Source organism: Ictalurus punctatus, chromosome 19 (assembly GCF_001660625.3).
Source record: "Ictalurus punctatus breed USDA103 chromosome 19, Coco_2.0, whole genome shotgun sequence".
NCBI lineage: Eukaryota > Metazoa > Chordata > Actinopteri > Siluriformes > Ictaluridae > Ictalurus > Ictalurus punctatus.
Window position 1 is genome coordinate 24164146 of NC_030434.2, and position 14792 is coordinate 24178937.

The following is a 14792-nucleotide window of genomic DNA, read 5'->3' on the forward strand; positions in this document are numbered from 1 at the left end:
CTGGCACCTGGATGGTGCGTGGCGCGGTGAATGATGGGTAAACCGGGCTGTTTAGCTCATTGACAGCCTTTCAGCTGTTCCAGTGAAGAGTGGAGATGAGAAACATGTGTCCCAGTCACTTGACTCGTATTTCTTTAACAGACTCATGAGGAGGAGAAAATCTACATGTAGCCTATGTATGGTGTCTTTGTGCTGCTGTTGATGATGATGTTTTAAAGACATGGTGATGTGTGACCCTGCATGAAGTACAGGGTTAAATAACATGCTTCTCGTTATTGTTTCTTCCTTATTGTTGAAGGATGCTTCAGCAAATCCTTATTAAGAGAACAAAACAGCAGGGGGGGGGGAAATGTGAGGATTCGATTCTTGCATATAGCACACATAGCACAGAAATAAACGTCAAACTGTTTTTTTTTTCTTCTTCCCCTTTTGTTCCATTCATGTTTTGGACCTTTCATGTTATGCACAATTTCACCTTGAAGCATTTAAACAACAACAACAACAAGACATAGATGTTTACCGTGATAGTAACCGTCCAGAAATAAGAGAAGATACAGTTTGGTACCTTTAATTTTTTTTGTGTGTATTTACAAAGCTTTTTGGCATTTCAAGTCTGGGTCGATGTTTACTTCAATAATCCCCGTAGATTTATTGACATGCCATGCCACAGATTGGTCTTGTTAGTGCTGAGAGACTTGTGTACTTACTAATGGATTGTGTTTAATCAAATAAAGCTTTAATTATGATTCAGGTTGAATTGTTTGAGACTTTAAGCTTTATTCCGTTCTCACCCTGTCGCATGAATTGATGGTAGATGAATGATGATATTGATTATGCTTATTTTTTAAAAATTTTTTTTAATGAGTAGATTAAAATACTAAAGAGGGAAATATAATATAAGTAGGTTATGTTTAATAGACGTGTGAAATTTAAAAGAAACTAAAACACTACAGTTTATTATTATTATTATTATTATTATTATTATTATTAATTTTATTTTTTTTGGTCCAGGAAACATCTACATTTGTATCACTGCAGATACCTAAATCTGAGCAAACACGCCATGAAATCTACTTCCTGAGTTATATAAGGATGAGATGAAACCCAAGGCCTTTATTAAATGAAGCTTGTTGTCTGTGCAGATGGTCAGAGATTAGAGGGAATAAACCCGAGAGTTTGTGTGATTCTGGGCCTGGTGTAGTTTGTGCACGTCATGCATAAATAAACAGGGCACGATATGAGATCTTAAATTAGTGATTAAATTACAAGATAGCGAGCTAAATGATCACTGCGTGTTGTAGGAGCGCGCGCGCGGACGGTGGAGAAGTGCCCCGACGGTCACGCGCTGTTTCACACCGCGGCACGCGCAGTTTTTCACAGGAGACGGGAGGCGCTCGCGCACGGCTGCTGGCACCTGCGCGCACAGGTACACACACACACACACACACACACACACACACGCAAAAAAATAAATAAAAATAAATAAATAAATAAAAACTCGGAACAAGTGAGATGGATGAAAGAGCGCGCGACGACGTTCCTGTTATTGCTGTTGACATTTCGACACCTGCGGGAGAGAGAGAGAGAGAGAGAGAGAGAGAGAGAGAGAGAGAGAGAGAGCATGGCGTATAGATAAATAAATGAAAGACAGAGAGAATAACATACAGATGAAAAAATATAGGCTAGAGAGAAAGAAAATAGCGCAAGAGATAGATAGATAGATAGATAGATAGACAAAAAGAGAGAAAGATAGGTAGACAGTTATAGATGGATAAAAGAGAGAGAGAGAGAGAGAGAGAGAGAGAGAGAGAGAGAAGCGCGTTCACGCTAACCTGTGCACTCGCTCTATTAGAGGTCCCGTGATGTGACATATTCTCTCTCTCTCTTTCTCTCTCTCTCTCTCTCTCTCTCTCTCTCTCGCTCTCTCTCTTTCTCTCGCTTTCTCTCTCTCTCTCTCTCTCTCTTTCTCGCTTTCTCCCTCGCTTTCTCTCTCTCTCTCTCTCTCTCTCTCTCTCTCTCTGCACGAGGAGGTACTCTCTCCTGTGTGCTGTGAAGTTTAGGGAAACTCGACTCCGGATGAGAGTTTCGTCGTGTTCCGGTTGTACAGCAGAGTTGTTCGGATGTTTCCGGTGATGTCCTGAGTGCGTGCGTCTGTGCTGTCCGTGCTTCTGTCCATCTGCTGCCTTCCTGCGTTTTAATATCCCACCCCCACACACACACACACCTTTCTCTAGTCCCCCTTTTCCCTCTCCGCTAAAACCTCGCAGGTAACCGGGACTCGACTCCTGCACACGCGCGCGCGCGCGCCACACTAATGCCAATCCTCTTCCTCCTCCTCCTTCTGGAGTCCTTCCCTTCGCCTTGTGTAATTTGCTCGTGTGTGTGTGTGTGTGTGTGTGCGCGTGTGTGTGTGTGTGCGTGTGTGTGTGTGTGTGAAGCAGCCCGATGACCAGTCCGGAGATTTCACCTCATCCCTGAGCGCGCGCAGACAAAAAAAAAAAACAACAAACCAAACCCCCCAAATACTCCAGTCTACACTCCGCGTGCTGTGAGTCTTCTCCTGCGGATAAACCGTGCAGCTGTTCGGTAAGTGACTGACTGACACCGTGACTGAACTTCACGCACATGCACACACTCAAACGTGCGCGTGTGCGTGCGTGCCTGCGTGCGTGTTTGCGTGCGTATGTGCGTGTTAGCGGAGCTTTTACGCGTTCCTTAGCCCATGCACAGACAAACTCTCTCTCTTTCTCTCTCTCTCTCTCTCTCTCTCTCTCTCTCAGTGCTTCAGTATTAGAGGTTGCTTGCATTTTTATTTTTGTGTTTAATGTTTATTTCCAGTCAGGAGGTGCACACATCTCCAGAATAATTGTCAGATCCCACTGTTGTCAGCATCCATCATGCTGGATTTACTATCTCTGCCTCTCTGCCTGCTGCAAGGAAACAGTTCAAAGTTTATTTAATATATATCTATGTGTGTGTGTGTGTGTGTGTGTGTGTATTTATTTATTTTTATTATTCATTATTATTTTACCCAAAACACTGCTATTATTCCTCGGGTTTAATGCGTAAATGCGGCACACTTCCTGTAGATTAAAATCAAAACCTGAACAACAAACGATGCATTCAGTTCTGTACCTCTAATCAATCGTTTAATCAATACTATAGATTTACTCGTTCATTTCCTCTCATCCTGTCCAAGGCATATCACATCATCTCTAAATTAACCAATAACGATGACACGGCGTTCCCTAAAGAAGGCAGAGTTTATTCATTAAAAAAAAAATTATATATATATATATATATATATATATATATATATATATATATATATATATATATATATATATGTATGTATAATAATTAATACTATATAAATGTAGGGATTCATCAGGTCTGGTTCTGAATGTTTGATTTGTAATAAAGCGAGGTCATTCTGTGTTGAGAAATACACATGGAGAAAACCCCCACGATATTCATTACAGACCGTATTAAAAATGTTGATTTGTAACGATCCCCGTGTATAAAGTAAAACGAGAAAGTAAAACGTTGCTCATTGAAACGTTGACGTTTTTTTTCCCTTCGTTATATTCGTTAGCGTGTTAAAAGGACCTTTCTCTGTCGTGTGTATAATTTTATATTTTTATCGTATATTTCCCGTGTAATCGTACAATCATTTGTTGTCGTTTACCGAATCATGTGCTTCATGCTGAATATCTGTATTATTGTTATCATCCGGAGATAAACGCTCTAATCGTACACGTATTACATTTTTTTCTGTCATGTTATCTGTGTTGATCTCTCATATCGACTCGCTGGACGTTTACTCCGTATGGACTGTGTGTGTGTGTGTGTGTGTGTGTGTGTGTGTGTGAGAGAGAGTAAGTGAGTGAGTGAGTGAAGTTTTCTGTCATGATTATATTCCTCCAAATATTTAACAAGACGTTGCATTGCATCTGAATCTCGTATTTGCTCGTCCACGCCGTCACCAGGCGCACGCCACAACGCCGAAGAATCGTGATCGAGTATTTATTCGTCTGCGTCGTTGGTTTCTTTCCCGTGTTGAAACGGCCCTCGGGAAGTGTTTCGTTTCTAGATATTTCTCAGTAGGACTAACTTAGGCAGTGCTGCCGGTGCGGTGTTTATCTCTGGCTCAAATCAGGGATCGGTTTCCGAGAGAAGGGAAGGAGAAATACTTGGATTCTCTGTGTGTGTGTGTGTGTGTGTGTGTGTGTGTGTGTGCGTTTCTCTCTGTGTTTATCGTTATCTCTCACTCACTTCGCTTCGCTCTCTCTTATCAGACTTTTCGGTTTCTATACTGAAGCCAGGACGAATGTAGACTGTAACGAAGAGCAGTTCAGACCAGTAACGCTTCACACAACGTGTATTTACACCCCTTCGCTTCTCATTGATTGACCATGTCCCGACACATGCTCATTAATGTTCTGTCACCGCAGCTCTGACAGTACTACAGCTACAAATCACAGGGTTCTTATAATACGTTATCGTCTCTATAGTAACAGCTCATTCATGGGGACTTGTATAGTTGGCATTCCAGGAAAAAAAAAATCATCGATGTAGTGTTTATATACAGTATATAGTGTTTATATACAGTATACAGTGTTTATATATAGTTTATAGTGTTTATATACAGTATACAGTGTTTATATATCGTTTATAGTGTTTATATACAGTATACAGTGTTTATATATCGTTTATAGTGTTTATATACAGTATATAGTGTTTATATATAGTATACAGTGTTTATATACAGTATATAGTGTTTATATATAGTTTATAGTGTTTATATACAGTATATAGTGTTTATATACAGTATATAGTGTTTATATATAGTATACAGTGTTTATATACAGTATATAGTGTTTATATACAGTATACAGTGTTATATATCGTTTATAGTGTTTATATACAGTATATAGTGTTTATATATAGTATACAGTGTTTATATACAGTATATAGTGTTTATATACAGTATACAGTGTTTATATATAGTTTATAGTGTTTATATACAGTATATAGTGTTTATATATATTTTATAGTGTGTAAATATAGTATATCGTGTTTATATACAGTATATAGTGTTTATATACATTTTATAGTGTGTAAATATAGTATATAGTGTTTATATATAGTGTATAGTGTTTATATACAGTATATAGTGTTTATATATAGTTTATAGTGTGTAAATATAGTATATCGTGTTTATATATAGTGTATAGTGTTTATATACAGTATATAGTGTTTATATATAGTTTATAGTGTGTAAATATAGTATATCGTGTTTATATACAGTATATAGTGTTTATATATAGTGTGTAAATATAGTATATCGTGTTTATATATAGTTTATAGTGTGTAAATATAGTGTATAGTTTTTATATATAGTTTATAGTGTGTAAATATAGTATATAAGGTTTATATATAGTATATAGTGTTTACATACAGTATATAGTGTTTATATACAGTTTATAGTGTTTATATACAGTATATAGTGTTTATATATAGTTTATAGTGTTTATATACAGTATATAGTGTTTATATATAGTATATAGTGTTTATATATAGTTTATAGTGTTTATATACAGTATATAGTGTTTATATATAGTATATAGTGTTTATATATAGTTTATAGTGTTTATATATAGTATATAGTGTTTATATATAGTTTATAGTGTTTATATACAGTATATAGTGTTTATATATAGTATATAGTGTTTATATATAGTTTATAGTGTTTATATACAGTATATAGTGTTTATATATAGTGTGTAAATATAGTATATCGTGTTTATATATAGTTTATAGTGTGTAAATATAGTGTATAGTTTTTATATATAGTTTATAGTGTGTACATACAGTATATCGTGTTTATATACAGTATATAGTGTTTATATACAGTTTATAGTGTTTATATACAGTATATAGTGTTTATATATAGTTTATAGTGTTTATATACAGTATATAGTGTTTATATATAGTATATAGTGTTTATATATAGTTTATAGTGTTTATATACAGTATATAGTGTTTATATACTATATACTGTATATAGTGAGTGCAGACTCAAAAGGAAGTCCATCCTCATCTGGGTGACCCCAGATAGTGGTATTAGAAATCATTACTTTTCTACAACTGTAATATAGTAATATAATGTAATATAGAGTCGAGCAGTGCTAAGTGTGTTGGAAAGACCTTCAGCATGAGCATCAGGGCGATTTTTTTGCTTTAAGTCTATAACATCTAGGTGAAGTTATCCGCTGTATAATGAATGACATTTGAGCATAGTTTTTAGCGAGTGCGATCATTAGGATGTCCAATCGAAAACATCCGCAATCATCTTTAGAGTACGGTACACGTGGGGCTATGCTCAGCAGCAGCAAGTGATTCTCAGGTGAATGAGGATGATCCCATCCCATCAGGATGGGCCAGGCAGTGCAGGAAGGTAGGCATATCATCAGGCAGCATTAGTAACATGTGTAGCTGAACAGAGAGAGAGAGAGAGAGAGAGAGAGAGAGAACCCAGAATATTAGGTATGCTCTTATCATTTAGTGATCAGTGGATTAGTTCAACAAACAGACTTCATATAAAAACCATGATGAACTTTCTTTTACTTTCACACCATCCGTCGTTACCCAGATGAGGACGGGTTCCCTTCTGAGTCCAGTTCCTCTCAAGGTTTCTTCCTCGTATCATCTCAGGGAGTTTGTCCTCACCACCGTCGCCACCGTCTCGCTCAATAGAGATAAATTCACACACTTAAAATCTCCATCCTGTCTTTATATATTTCTGTAAAGCTGCTTTGAGACAACGTCCATCGTTTAACTCGCTATACGAATAAATTTGAATGGAATTAAACATGGGCGCAGAGTGCAAACGGGGACCCTGGCAAGACTAGCAATGACAGCATACCTAAAAGGGAGAAGCCAGAAGGTAACAGAGATATGATCTGCGCCTTTACCTAAGGGAAAAGTTATTAAGAAAAAGCATGAGTAAACAAATATGTTTTCAGCCTTGATTTAAACACTGACACTGTGTCTGAGTCCCGAACACTAATTGGAAGGCTGTTCCACAACTGTGGGGCTTTGTAAGAGAAAGAGCAGACCCCTGCTGTAGCCTTCACTATTCGAGGTACCAACAAATATCCTGCACCTTTTGATCGAAGCAGGTGTGGTGGATCATTAAAGACTAAAAGTTCGCTCAGGTACTCTGGCGCGAGACCGTTCAGTGCTTTATAGGTCAGTAGAAGTATTTTATAATCAACGTGAAATTTTACTGGGAGCCAATGCGGTGCGGATAAGATCGGGGTGATGTGGTCGTATCTTCTGGTTCTAGTTAGGACTCTAGCAGCTGCATTCTGGACTAACTGGAGTTTGTTTATATTCCTACTGGAACATCCAGACAGTAAGGCATTACAGTAATCTAATCTAGAGGTGACGAAAGCATGAACTAGTATTTCCGCATCATGTAGTGACAATATGTTTCTTATTTTAGAAATATTTCTGAGATGAAAGAAGGCTATCCTAGTAATATTATCTACATGAGCATCAAATGAGAGACTGGGGTCAATAATCACACCGAGGTCTTTTCTGCTGCACATTTTTTCTGATCGTATCGCTCTACAATTCCTGAAAGAACTCTGAGTTTCACTTTGCAGTGTATTTTTGTAGGTTTGATTTTGTAGGTTTTGAAAGTAACGTGAAAGTAAAGGAATTAGTGATCTGATGCCTTTTTACGGGCCGTAATCCGAAATGTAATCAGATTACGATTTTAAAGTAGTAATTAGTCATCTGTAGTGGATTACTGGGTTTTATGATGCCATGTTTATGAATAATTGCACCCAGAGGTAGTGAATATAGAGAGGGGGGAAAAAAAGCAGTGGGCCTAGAATAGAACCCTGTGGAACACCAAACTTTACCTTCGGATGCATAGAAACGGCATGCTTTACATCTAAAAACTGATAGTGATCAGGCAAATAAGACCTATAAGAGCCTTTTCCTTAAATCTGACAACATTTCTAGTCTGTGTAGAAGAATTGGGTGATGGCAGTGGTGTGTGTGTGTGTGTGTGTTTATAAATGGGGTAGGATTGGGATGTTCTCCCGCGTTGTCCCTCCTGCCATCCGTTCTAACTGGGTTTTGATCACAGGACAGGAAACAGTAAACAAATTCCTCAACATGTGGTGGCTTGCAGGGGCGTATTTTCCTTTTCTCTCTCTCTCTCGCTCTCTCTCTCTCTCTGTCTCTCTCTCCCTCCACAGCGAGCCAGCTTGCAGATCTCTTGGACTGCGCTGAATAGCGTTCTCCAAACCGTATGAATTATAAGGCTAATGGGCTTAAGAGGCTTGTCCTAACATCGTCTCTGCTTAGCCGCGCACAAGCTGGCTTAGACAAAGGCAAAAAATAGATCGCAAAACCAAAATACGCCCAATTTGAGGTCAGGATTAGAATGGATGAAAGGATCTAACTTTCTTTAAGAAGCCATAAAATATTCAATTGTTGGCAAATTGATAGATTCCCCCCCCGCCCCCCCCCTTCTCGGCTTGCCAAGTGTGTATGTATTATGATAGCATTTTGGCATTTAAGTCATATGTGTTCATAAGCACAAAACTGGGGCAGGACGTCACAGAAAATAAAAACAGAATGAGAACAAAGTGAGTGATTTTTTTTCTTTCCGGTTGTGTGTGTGTGTGTGTGTGTGTGTGTGTGTGTGTGTGTGTGTGTGCCCAGAACAAGCTGTGTTTCTAGTGTGCACTCACTGCCCTGATTTAGCCACTAACACTCTCTAATTGGACAGTAATGTAACATGTGGATGAGGTCAGGTTACTTTCTAATGTTTCTCTAAATCTCTCTTGACTTGTCGAAAATACAAACGGAACAAGAATTTCCCTCATTGATTCATGTGGTGACTCATACGCGGGATTTCTCACTGGCTCAAATCATTCGGTTCATGGAATCGTTTGGGAATTTTTTTATTTATTTATTTATTTTTAAATAATTGATGAAATACATCATCTAAAAGCCAAAAGAATATCACTTACCTGAATATTCACACCAGCCAGTCGCTGATGTTGCTGCAGTGTAGTAGTATATATTCTTAAATGTAGTAGATGAAGAGAACTTAATTAAACAATTGAGACAAAATTATTACACCCGGTCATTTATTTATTGAGGAAAATGGTCCAATGTTACATATCTGTGAGCGGTGAAGGTATATGAACGTTTGCGTTCAGTATGAGGTGTGACCCCCTTGTGCAGTAATAACTGTAACTAAACGTTTGGGGTAAGTGTCGATTGGTCCCGAGGATCGTCTCGGAGGAGTTTCATCCCGTTCCTCAGTACAGAACAGCTTCAACGCTGGGATGTTGGTGGGTTTCCTCACATGAACTGCTCGCTTCAGGTCCTTCCACAACATCTCTACTGGATTAACGTCAGGACTTTGACTCGGCCGTTCCAAAACATTAACGTTATTCTTCTTTAAGCGTTCTTTAGTAGAACGACTCGTGTGTTTAGGATCGTTATCTTGCTGCGTGACCCGCTTTCTCTTCAGATTCAGATCATGGACGGATATCCTGACATTTTCCTTTAGAATTCGCTGGAATAATTCAGATTCATCGTTCCATCGATGATGGCGAGTCGTCCCGGCCCAGATGCAGCAAAACAGCCCCAAACCATGACACTACCACCACCATGTTTCACAGAGGGGAGAAGGTTCTTCTGCTGGAAAGCAGTGTTTTCCTTTCTCCAAATATAACACTTCTCATTTAAAACAAAAAATTCTATTTCGGTCTCATCCATCCACCAAACATTTTTCCACTAGACTTCTGGCTCGTCCATGTGATCTTTAGCAAATGCAGATGAGCAGCAATGTTCTTTTTTACTTAGTTTATTTATTTTCCTCAATAAATAAATGAGCAAGTATAATACGTTCGCTCTATTTATTTAATCGGGTTCTCTTTTTTTTTTTTTTGGGGGGGGGGGGGGGGGGGGGGGGGAGTCTACGTTTAGGACCTGTGTGAAAATCTGATGACGTTTTGGTCCTATATTTATGCAGAAATATAGAAAATTCTAAAGGGTTCAGAAAAAAAAAAAAAAGTAAAGAAAAGGAACAAAGGGAGGAAGAGAGAAGAAATGAAGAGTGAGGAAAACCAGAGAAAGAGAAGAAAACAGGGCAGAAACGAAAGATGAACAGCAGAGGACAAGATCTATACATATACATCGGAAATAAATAAAGAAAAAATGAGAATACAGCAACGAGGACAGAGGGAAAGAAAGAAAGAAAGAAAGAAAGAAAGAAAGGCAAACAGAAAGACAGGTTTCTCTCTTTCTTCAGAAATAAAATTACATTCAGAATAAAAACAAGTGGAAGACGTGAAGGAGAGAAAGACGCAAACGAGAGAGAAGAAAGGTGTAGAGTAAACGTGAAAAAGAACTTTAAAAAAGATGTGCGACAAAAGAGAAAGAGACATGAGAACATCGAAAATAAAGAAACGGGAATAAAAATACAAAAGAGGGCAGAAATACCACAGTTACGACAGACAGACAGACAGAAAGAAAGAAAACAAAGGAAGGAAGGAAGAAGGGAAGAATGGCAGCATGAAAGAGAAAGAAGGTGAAGGAAGGAAAGAAGGAAGGAGAAAATTGAGGATTGATGGAAGGAGGGAAGAGGAAAAGGAAATAAGGAGAGAAAGAAAGAAAATAGGAAGAAATGATCGGCAGGCTGGATGGAGAGGAAAGGATAAAGAGTATGAAAGAAAAAGAGAGAATGCGAAAGGAAGATCATCGCAGAGATTTCCCGATAACTTTTTAAATCATCTTTAGTATCGTTTTCTCCCCAACAGCGGGAAGAGCAGCTGCTTGTTTGTTGTGAGCGCTGGAATAAAGTCCAGGATAAAACGTGCACTGAACGCTGCTCAGAGATACCGTCTTACAGGAGCACGGGCTTCTACAGGGGCAGCATGCTGAAGGGTCTCTGCAGAACCTCCAAGTGTCCTCCAAACAGTGTGTAAGTGATACATGACAGAGGGCTTCAGAGGTGTATCACATAGCTTATCCTAAAAAGGTCTCCGGTGTGTGTGTGTGTGTGTGTGTGTGGAGGATTAACACTTTGATCAGTTAAAGATGAATGACGCTCGGAGGCTTTTTATCGCTCGGGACAATGACGAGCGTTCGTCATCTGAGAGACGGGGAGGTACGGCAGCGTTCACATGAATGGAGCTCCGTGGTATTTGTTCTTTCTCTGTCATCTAAACATCAAACAAGACGAGCGGGAAATGGAAAGCGGAGAGAAGTCTGTGTTTTCGACTCGTCGGCTGTTCCGTTTCTAACTCGGAGTTTTGAAGTGGTTCGGCGTGAAAAGCCGCCGTCCGATATCCTGACCGGGGCTGGGAGCGGATAAAAAATAACATATGGTACCGTATCAGTAGAACCCACCGGAGGAGCGCTGAGTATTTCACTGGGTGGTTTGCTTGAAACTTCTGCCCTTGATGTTAAATGCAGTGCGGCATACGGCGGAAGGGCAGGTATTAAAATGATTCTGTTTTTAGAGATATACCGTACTTTTCAACTGATTTGTCAGCTGGAAAGCTCTTATATTTCAGGGTCTTAAAACAGCATGATGAATCTGGAAATAAGGTGTATATATATATATATATATATATATATATATATATATATATACACACACAAGGGTAAGGGCATAAAGGAGATGAAAATGTTCTGCTTGGACATCGGAGTGGTCCAAAATCCTCTACAAGTGCCTTAAAACCTGCCTTATTACCTTGTTAGATATCACAAAGGGTCAGTGCTGATTTATATATGAAATATTGGGGTGCCAATAATTTCAAAACCAGCAAAAAAATGCATCAAACTTTGTCTGTGTTTGAAGCAATATCGTACCGGAATTCATTTATACACTGTCCTTATAGTTGAGCTTAAACGCAAACGGTTACAAAGGGTGCCGATACTTCTGGGGTTGTCTGTACGTATATGGCAGTACAACTATCTCAGATTTTCTTTCGAACAGTACAACTTGGCCGTTGATATACGAGTATCTATAAGCACCAATTGTGTGCCAGTAGGGTGCCAATACTTCTACACTTGACTCGGAATAAATAACAGTACAACTTTTCGATTTAGATTTTCTTGTCATTATACAACATCGTGTCACTCTCCCTTCGCACACAGCACTATACTAACCCCATACCAGAGGTCCTCTCCATGTCAGTATGTCAGTAGTGTGTGGGATCGTCTGGGGAGTTTGATGTACAGAAATCAGTGCATTCTCACTCTCACTTGTCTTTTTGTCTGATGTGCGTATTTCAGCCTGTTCCTGGGCTTATTGTACCAATTGGTTGCCTCTACGAGGAGGTTAAGTCTTTGGTTAAGACCAGACGTCATCCAAATAAGCTGCAACTAACGATTATTTCCATAATCGATTGATCGGCCGATAATTTTTTCCGATTAATCGGATTTTGAAAAAACCTTCTGATGCCATTTTTGTTTATTTAAAATAAATCCACAAACTGAGTGTTACAAATATAAGCTTCGTACTAAACCTGTACATTAACACAACTGTTTGTCCAATTTTATATATATATATATATATATATATATATATATATATATATATATATATATATATGTATATGTAGTCCAAATGACGTACTATATATATATGTACATATAGTCCAAATGACGTACTATATATATATGTATATATAGTCCAAATGACGTACTATATATATATATGTACATATAGTCCAAATGACGTACTATATATATATGTACATATAGTCCAAATGACGTACTATATATATATGTACATATAGTCCAAATGACGTACTATATATATATGTACATATAGTCCAAATGACGTACTATATATATATGTACATATAGTCCAAATGACGTACTATATATATATATGTACATATAGTCCAAATGACGTACTATATATATATGTACATATAGTCCAAATGACGTACTATATATATATGTACATATAGTCCAAATGACGTACTATATATATATGTACATATAGTCCAAATGACGTACTATATATATATGTACATATAGTCCAAATGACGTACTATATATATATATGTACATATAGTCCAAATGACGTACTATATATATATGTACATATAGTCCAAATGACGTACTATATATATATATATGTACATATAGTCCAAATGACGTACTATATATATATGTACATATAGTCCAAATGACGTACTATATATATATGTACATATAGTCCAAATGACGTACTATATATATATGTACATATAGTCCAAATGACGTACTATATATATATATGTACATATAGTCCAAATGACGTACTATATATATATGTACATATAGTCCAAATGACGTACTATATATATATATATGTACATATAGTCCAAATGACGTACTATATATATGTACATATAGTCCAAATGACATACTATATATAGTCCAAATGACATATTATATATATATGTACATATAGTCCAAATGACATACTATATATAGTCCAAATGACGTACTATATATATATGTACATATAGTCCAAATGACGTACTATATATATATGTACATATAGTCCAAATGACGTACTATATATATATATATGTACATATAGTCCAAATGACATACTATATATATATATGTACATATAGTCCAAATGACATATTATATATATATATGTACATATAGTCCAAATGACATACTATATATAGTGCAATTGACGTACTATATATATATATGTATAGTACGTATGTCATTTGGGACAAAACTTTAGTATTTACTGTACTGTCCGATGAGCGTTTTCGGAAGAGAAGTAACACAAAGTGTAAACATGCCCCGTGCCGCGTGATAACGATATTTGTTGACAGCGATTTTCATAATCGATTATTATCGATTTTATCGATTAGTTGTTGCGGCTCTAGTTGTGGTTGATTTGCAGCTCTGTGGTATCATCCGGAGCATTTCATTTGCAGAAATTAGTGCATTCTCACTGACCTCGTCTTTTCATCTGTTGCCTTGGCGCATATTTCAGCCTGTTCCTGGGCTTATTTTACTAATTGGTGGCCTGCGCTTGCTCAACACCGATTTGCCTTTGATCATCTCGGATCATTACGTTTACCTCATTAATTTGCTTGATGCCTTGCTTGTCTCTCCACCTCACCTCCCCCCTCCTTTCTTTTCTGTTCTGCCACATTTCAGGGTCCATGTGAAAAATTGGATTAATAATACATCTTATGAGCCAAGAGAAAATGAAAAATCCTTTCGCCGCTCCGTCTCCACGTCTCTCCGTCTCTCCGTCTCGCTTTGCCCAGCATGAAAGACGTGGACCAAACAATGCCTGATGAAAGGATGATCAGTCGATACGAGCCGCTATTGTTGTCGAATCGGGGCTGAAGGGAGCACATGAGCTGGGTGGAGATGGAGACCGTGCGTTATTATATCCCTATAAACAGCAGCCCCGCGCTTATTAAATCATTTCATCATTTAAAGACACTGCGTCGGGGGTTTTAATAAGAATTTGGTTTGAAGTACTTCTAGAGTGCTGTTATTCGCCTCTCTAATCAGAGTAGGGGTGCCAATAATTGTGACACAGGTGTTTTGCAGAGCATGACTATTTCCTAAGTGCTGTTATCCCTTCCTCAGATGGCTTCGCCATGTATTACACCTAAGGTGGGGGGGGGCAATAATTTTGAAACCATAAATTGTGATCATGGATGAACTTTTTTATTTATTTATTTATTTATTTATTTGGGGGGGGGGGGGGG

General features: G+C 37.8%; 1 protein-coding gene across 2 annotated transcripts in view; it reads left to right on the forward strand.

Annotated features, from left to right (window-relative positions):
- The first annotated feature begins 2292 nt into the window (after positions 1–2292).
- The window catches only part of sox5 (SRY-box transcription factor 5), a 278008-nt gene continuing 265508 nt past the window's right edge, over positions 2293–14792 (forward strand). For both annotated transcript variants that reach the window (XM_053688041.1, XM_053688042.1), the window contains exon 1: positions 2293–2586. The gene's annotated coding sequence lies outside the window, so the exon portion shown is untranslated. The remainder of the gene's footprint in view (positions 2587–14792) is intronic.